The sequence below is a fragment of the Malus sylvestris genome, chromosome 3 (assembly GCF_916048215.2).
Source record: "Malus sylvestris chromosome 3, drMalSylv7.2, whole genome shotgun sequence".
Lineage (NCBI taxonomy): Eukaryota > Viridiplantae > Streptophyta > Magnoliopsida > Rosales > Rosaceae > Malus > Malus sylvestris.
In genome coordinates, this window is record NC_062262.1 from 7,375,419 (window position 1) to 7,381,285 (window position 5,867).

At 38.7% G+C, this 5,867-nt stretch overlaps 1 long non-coding RNA gene across 1 annotated transcript; it reads right to left on the bottom strand.

Moving 5' to 3' along the window:
• Nucleotides 1–403: 403 nt before the first annotated feature.
• On the bottom strand, nucleotides 404–3,510 carry LOC126616840 (uncharacterized). Its single transcript, XR_007621274.1, has 2 exons — nucleotides 3,424–3,510; nucleotides 404–608 (listed from the first exon to the last, which is right to left on the bottom strand). It is a non-coding gene; the product is annotated as an uncharacterized LOC126616840 (long non-coding RNA).
• Between the last annotated feature and the right edge of the window lie 2,357 nt (nucleotides 3,511–5,867).

The window sequence follows — 5,867 nt, forward strand, 5'->3', positions numbered from 1 at the left end:
GTGTGCTAAAAAGTTAATAACTTAAAAAATAAAATTTCCTACCATTCATATTAAACCACGTGGTGTACCACTTGTGTTTCCGTCACAATTAAAAATTTCTCAAGAGAGAGAGAAGTGAAAGCAGAGAAGAAGTCGAAAGCAGGTCCAGCGATGATTGACATGTGGGAAAGGCAGGCAACTCTTCCTCAAGGTGACGGATGCGTGGAAAGAACGGGCAAAACCGTCTTTCCACTGCATGAAGCAATCCACACATCGGGAGAGCGGGGAGAAACTGAGGGGCAAAGACGTCTGCCTGGTCATCAACAATGCCCCCCGAAAACTGAGTTTTAGTATATAGGACTAGCAAGAGAAGCCCGCACGATGCTACGAGATTGAAAGTTGTACGAAAATTTTGTACATAGTATTATTTACACACAAAAGATAATACTTGATGTGTATCCATATTATTTACATACAAAAGATTTAGTAAATAATCCTATTTACATATAAAAGATAATACTCGATGTACATGTACACAATAGTTACATACCAAAGATTTACTATATTGTCCACTGGTCATTTACTTTGATAGTACAATGAATCGAGTTAAAGCTTGCAGCTTCTGCGAACTGAAAATGGAGGAAAAGAAAAGTTAGACTATGTGATGTGTATTTTGCTTGGCAGTACTATGTGGTGCGATGAATATATAATTAAATCAAAGAGATTAGAAGTATGAATATTAAAGAACATAGGTGTATCCATTCCCAATTTTTTTCTCATCCAAATCAACAACATGCCGAATCAACTCAAAAAAAAAAAAAAAAAATAAAAGAAAAAGCTAACTACATGCCGAATCAACTCAAAAAGTCACATAGATAGGCGCAAACATGTAAAAATGATAGTCCATTGCTATCCACAGTTGGCAATACAAACATATTCTCATCTTACTTAAGCAACAAAAAACACCAACTCATTAAGTCATAACAATCTGATACATGCATATAAAACATGCACATTTACCACCTTTTTTAAGTATTAGAAAGTTTGAAGAAAACACCAAAATAAGAGCAAAACGAAATGCATAGCTAATTCCAAATATTCGTTGGGAGCAAGCATTGTTCAACTTTAATTGCAAATGGTAAATAAAATGGCTTCGTATTTTCAATGATAAAGAGCTTAACAGATATTGAAATTTTTATAAATAAGTTGTGTATTTGCTTATGCTATCAACAACTATATTTCCATGTGAACTATGTAAATAAATTTTGATATGAACTATGTATATGTAATTGTCCAACAGTTTTTTCTTGTATATATACATAGATTTGGTTATCTTAGGTTGGGTCAACTTCATCAGTATGTTGCTTAAAAGCAAGGATTTTTGTTGGCTTTTTCAAATTACTAATGATGGAATTCCAATCCCTTAGCCAGGTGTATCGAAATTATATTTTTCGTTTGATCAGCCCTTTGCACTTTTGCACGGTGATAAAATTTCAAAATCAATTCCAGTTTGTCATTGCTCAAACAAATTAGAATTTTAGAACCAATCCCACTGAAAAATAAGCAGCTAATATAAATAGCAATGAGCAGATAAATGAAGAGGCGCAATTGTGATTTGCTTAAAGGTGACCGAGTAAAGAGATAAATTGAAAAATTAACGAAAATAAGGTTGTAACAGGATGAACTGTGTTACCAGATTGCTCAGCTATTGTATTAAATATGAGAAATAGAGTTAAAGAGCAGTCAATAGCGGTCGAGTTCTCTTCAAGTATTTGCCCTGAGTCTTCAATATGAGAAATAGAGTTAAAGAGGAGTAAATAGCAGATTGCCCAAACTTTTATGCATGGCTAAAATATGTTATTTCTGAAATGGTCTTCAAACTTGTGTGCATGGTTAAAAGTAATGAATTTGGTCTGCAAGGATGTTTGAAATTTACGTTTTGCATTTTGGTCTTAGAAAAATGAGAGAGAACTATAAAAAAAAGGGAAAAAGAAAATTTGGGAATCTAATCTGTACATGCAGAAAAAACCCAACAGCCTAAAAAGATGAGCAGAGGCGGATCCATTCAGGGACTAGGGTGGTCCCAGGACCACCCAACGGCCTGGAGTTGTGCGGAGGGGAGATATGCAGCGGTGACTCTCTGCAGACTGCAGATGAAAAAGAAGGAAGAAGGTTGTTTTCTTGTTAAACTGAATCGGCCAAAACGCACCGTTTGAGTCCAATACAATTAAAATGAATGTGTGAGCCCAATTCCCATTTTAATATTTTATATCAGATTCCCTAATCGGTAATCCCAATGCCCAATGCCTTTTTCCTCTCTCCCCAGTTTCCTTTTTCGTTCTAACCGCATATGACCAAGCCACCACCTGTCCTAATGTCTAAATTTAAATAAGTTTTCTAATTTTAGTCCAAAATAGAATGCTATTAAATTGATGTGTATCGGATAAAATTGTTAGATTCCTAATATATACTAGTTAGTGCTTGGATTGTAATTTATGATTTTTTTTATATTGATTTGATCATGTGATGGTTAATTTCTATATATATGTTTTGTATTTCAACAAATATACATATGTTTTTATCTCCATTAATTTATATGAATTTTTGTTTTAATAATTGAATGTGTAGAAATTAAGAACATGGTACGACATAATACATGAAAATCATACTCGATTAGTTTAAACAATGTTATTTCGAATAGTACAACTCGGGAAGAGATCGGGTCCGGATCTCTCCCATCAAAAGCCCAATAACAAATGATCCGGATCATTGAAATTTAATCAAACGGCTACAATTATTATAACTTTTAGAAGAGCCCCCTGTTTGTAACCGTTGGATCAAATTTCAACGGTCCGGATCACTTGATCGTGGCCTTTGATGGGAGAGATCCGAACTCTTCCCGTTCAACTCCAATACTGGGACCACCCAATGATAAAAGTCTGGATCCGCCACTGAAGATGAGTATATGTAGTAGCAATCGTGTAAGAGTAACAATACTGGTAAAATTAAAACGCTACTGTAAGATCTAATAAAAATTGAAGTAAAGGAAAGGATCTGAGATGTGAGAGACATATATACCATGTGTGTTCTACGTTTGATGTGCAATGTAAAGGTGGTAGTGGCTAATGAGTAAAGGCTGAAGGCATTGATCCTTTCTCAGAGAAAATGGGATGAAGGATCTGCAAGAGAGTGAGAGAGTAAAGACTATGTTGTATTTATAGGACGGTAATTGATAAAGGCAATAGTGGATCATAAGATGAGATTGACTTACAGTGGCGACATATTTGTTATTAGGATGGTCCTTGTATTTCACTCTGAAATGCTTCTTATATAAAACTGAATGAAAAAATTATAGAAATATAATTACAAAAATTAAATCATAGTAAAAAACAATCGATTTGGAGAGAGAGAGAGAGAGATAGAGAGATACAACGTTGATCATACATAAAAACGATGACGGCACTTGTAGGCTTCTTAGGATTATTTGGATCCTTTGCAGCCTTCTTGCTAGTGGTAGCGCTTTTGCTCTTTAACCTATCAACAACAACAACAACAACAACAACAAAGCCTTTTCCCACTAAGTGGGGTCGGCTATATGAATCCTAGAACGCCATTGCGCTCGGTTTTGTGTCATGTCCTCCGTTAGATCCAAGTACTCTAAGTCTTTTCTTAGAGTCTCTTCCAAAGTTGTCCTAGGTCTTCCTCTACCCCTTCGGCCCTGAACCTCTGTCCCGTAGTCACATCTTCGAACCGGAGCGTCAGTCGGCCTTCTTTGCACATGTTCAAAATCACCGGAGCCGATTTTCTCTCATCTTTCCTACAATTTCGGCTACTCCTACTTTACCTCGGATATCCTCATTCCCAATCTTATCCTTTCTCGTGTGCCCACACATCCCACGAAGCATCCTCATCTCCGCTACACCCATTTTGTGTACGTGTTGATGCTTCACCACCCAACATTCTGTGCCATACAACATCGCTAGCCTTATTGCCGTCCTATAAAATTTTCCCTTGAGCTTCAGTGGCCTACGACGGTCACACAACACGCCGGATGCACTCTTTCCATCCAGCTCATATTCTATGGTTGAAATCTCCATCTAATTCTCCGTTCTCTTGCGAGATAGATCCTAGGTAGCGAAAACGATCGCTTTTTGTGATCTTCGCTAGATTGCTTCGGTCATTAGTGTGGATAAGTATATAAATGGATAGAGATAGGAAAGCAAACACAAGATGTACGTGGTTCACCCAGATTGGCTACGTCCACGGAATAGAAGAGTTCTCATTAATTGTGAAGGGTTTACACAAGTACATAGGTTCAAGCTCTCATTTAGTGAGTACAAGTGAATGATTTAGTACAAATGACATTAGGAAATATTGTGGGAGAATGATCTCGTAATCACGAAACTTCTAAGTATCGGAGTGTGGTGTCGTCTTGACTTGCCTTATCTGTCTCATAGGTAGATGTGGCATCTTCTCTGGAAGTACTCTTCCTCCATCCAGGGGTGGTATCTTTAACTGGTGGAGATGCACAAGGTAATGTATCAATTTCACTTGAAGCTTACTTGTAGTTTCAGGCTTGGTCAAGCGCGATACAAACCATGTAGTAGGAGTCCCCCAAGTCGCCGAGCTAGGGGGTCTGCTGAAAGAGGTGACAGACAAGGTAAGCAATCAGAGCTCCGACTGATTGTTCACCTTCTCCCCATCTTGCAGCAGCATGAAGGATAAAGAGAAGAAAAATGAGAAGAGATGATATGAGATACTTTTTCTTTTGAAGAAGTAACTTTCCACAGGCTTATTCTTGAACTGAGCTGGAGGGTTTTCTGGTTTCCTCCAGAGTATAAGGCCGACTGAAGAATTTGAGGGTCAAAACAAGTCCATCAAATCTAGAGTACGTTCCACCCTGCTGATATGGGATACTTTTTCTTTTGACAGAGTAATGAATGTATCGGCACGTGTGCTGTTACGCTTGTCTCCACATGCTTCCTTGTATCCGTCGCACTTGCCCTATCTGTTCCTCAAGCAGATGCGGAATCTTCCCTGGAAACATAAGATGTTGAAGATGAGTACTCGAGAGCAATGCCAGGTAAGTAATCAGGTAAGGGGTTCCAGGCAGTCAGTTCCTGGTTGGAAGCTTGATTCCAAGTGCTGACTGATTGCTCTCTTTCTCCTTGTCTTGCAGGTAAAAACAAGGCCAAAAGAAAAGACAGGGAAAAAGCATGATATGGGATACTCTTGCTTTTAACCCTGATGATATGAGATATTCTTGCTCTAGTATAGCTTGTTTGCAGAGGTATTATCGGGGGGAAAGAAAGCTGAATATTTCGAAAGGCTTCGTTGGGAGTGCCCTCTCAGATATGATGAAGGGTTGAGCATTTTTGCAGGTCTGCCTGTCCGTTGGGGATGGAGGTCGACATATATAGGAGTCTCCCTAACAACAAGTAGTAATGCTATTCCTTTACCCTGCTTGGTCATAGCACGGTAGTGGGAGCTGCCAGTTTCACATGTTTTAACTCTGTCAGAGCACTTTGAAAAAGTGGTCTGTGGTATCTGGCTCTCGAGATTCGGAGAACGATGCCTCTTCGATTTTTAAGAAAGCAATCATGCTGGGGGTATGACTCTCGAGATTCGGAGAGCAGTGTCTCTTCGATTTTTGAGGAAGTAATCATGTTGGGAGTCTGGCTCTCGAGATTCGGAGGGCGGTGCCTCTTCGATTTTGGAGCAAGCAATCTTGTTGGGAGTGTTGTCTCGAATGTGAGTAAAGGTTGGGCATGTTTGCTAGTCTACCTTGCCACGAAGCACAAAGGTTGACACACAGGGACTTTCCAATTATCCAGCAATGGTACTGTTCCTTTACCCTCTTTTCGATTTTGAGAAAGTAGTCATGTTGG